At 47.0% G+C, this 1,913-nt stretch overlaps 1 pseudogene; it reads right to left on the bottom strand.

Moving 5' to 3' along the window:
- Positions 1-1,156: 1,156 nt before the first annotated feature.
- LOC136650153 (5S ribosomal RNA) lies at positions 1,157-1,276 on the bottom strand (annotated as a pseudogene).
- Between the last annotated feature and the right edge of the window lie 637 nt (positions 1,277-1,913).

The raw sequence follows: 1,913 nt of genomic DNA, 5'->3' as shown, positions 1-1,913 counted from the left end.
AATCACAGGAAGTTGAAAAAAACAGCTTTCCTTCAGATTAGCTTTTGTTTCCTTGCATCTGTGCTGTGCCATTTTCAACACATCTCTTATCTTCCTCGGAGCTTGGCATCGCTCATGTCACTGTGTACCATCTTACCTCACGTCGAACAACACTGCTTGCTCTCCACTATCAGTGTTGCTGGATGATGCTGTTGCTTCTCTCCAGCCACCTATTTTAGGAGAGACTGTGCTGCTGAGCAACAGGAAGAAAAAGTAGGCTCTGTTTCCACTAGATCAGCAGGTCAATGTTTTAGAATCCAAGCTACAAGACACCATCTCAGACAGGTATAGAAGATGCTTCTGTTGCTGAAAAGAGTGACCCACTCCTGCCCCCTCCATGGTCAAAGTTGTTTTCGGCTGTAAAGCACTTTGCCACAGTGTAGAGAGGCAACATGCTAGTGGGAAGATGCTAGCCTTCCCGCATGTGCCGGCAACAGTCAGGATGCTCGCTCAGGCAGGTAAGTCCAGCACAGGGGTGGGAGAGGGCAGGGAGGGGGTGGAAAGGGGAGGAGATGAGGCAGGAATGGGCAGATTGGAACTAGGACGGGGCGCTTTTGGCTGCAATAGAGGCATGCACCGAATCCAAACCCCCTTCCTGGGCTTGATCCACCTGTATGAATCAACTTGGACTTGTGCCAGCGATAACACTGGCACAGGTCCAGGTTGACCCATATTGACCCATATTAGCGTTTCCCCCAGGGCAAGGGGCCAAATGCCCCCTTACTCCAAGGAGATCTCCAGCAGCTGAAAATACTTCATGGGATACAGCATAGCCCATGCTGGCAGTGCTGCATTGCTGTGCAGGGATTTAGGTCCCAGTCCTATCCAATTTTCCAGTACCAATGCAGCCATGCCAATGGGGTGTGCACTGCATCCTTTGGTGGGGAGGCAGTCACAGAGGTCTCCTCAAGATAAGGAAACCTTTATTCCTTATCTCAGGGCTGCATTGCGACTGCACTGGCGCTGGAAAGTTGGATAGGATTGGGCCCTTAGTTAGGATTACCCTGTTTGTCTCCTATGACAAGGTGAGCTTCTTCCTGACCGTCAGCCTCTGTTTCCTGTACAGTTTCATCCAGATTATAGTTGCCAACCTTCAGTCTCAAAAGACTATATTATAAGCCTACAGCACCCAGTATTCCCAGGCGGTCTCCCATCCAAGTACTAACCAGGCCTGATTCTGCTTAGCTTCCAAGATCAGATGAGATTGGGCATGTGCAGGGGAACAGTTGCTGCATCCAGATATCGACAACATAAAACTTCTGTCAGACAATCAGATGGGCTGTGTATGAAGAAACTTTTCCAGCCTTCAACCTTATGTCAAAATGTGTAGATTTCCATACCTCCATTTGTCTTTTCTTTCTTCCTTTCTGTGATTTTCCAACCAGAACTGTTTTCATAGATGGTGATCTAAACTAAGCTCATGTTTCATTTCTGTCTTGTGGATTATTTTTAAACTATCTGTGAAAGGTGAGGGACACTTGACAAGCACTGATACAGCTACATGAAATTATTTCAGTATTTTTTAAAAAATGATTTTTTTTTTTAAAAAAATAAGTATCCACAGCAACGAAGGACCGCCCACTGTGAGTGCATTACTTTGGCTGAGAGGAAGTGGAAAGTATGCACCTACCTACTGACTCCCCATGTTTGTGTGAGTTTCACTGTGTCTCTGAGTCCAGGAGTAGTTGATCTAACTTTTTTCCTGCAAAAAGGAAAAATCTCATCTTGCTGCGATGTATATGCTATGTATTCAGGGGTCCTGTGTCCAACTCACCACCCCACCCCACCCCAAGTCCAGTACACCTGAATGCGTAAGGCGGGCATACCCCAGGAGGCTTATGGTCATTACTCCCCAAACCTAGTCGTCCTGAAGC

This window comes from Tiliqua scincoides, chromosome 4 (assembly GCF_035046505.1).
Source record: "Tiliqua scincoides isolate rTilSci1 chromosome 4, rTilSci1.hap2, whole genome shotgun sequence".
Classification (NCBI taxonomy): domain Eukaryota; kingdom Metazoa; phylum Chordata; class Lepidosauria; order Squamata; family Scincidae; genus Tiliqua; species Tiliqua scincoides.
This window is presented reverse-complemented; position numbering and strand designations above follow the sequence as displayed.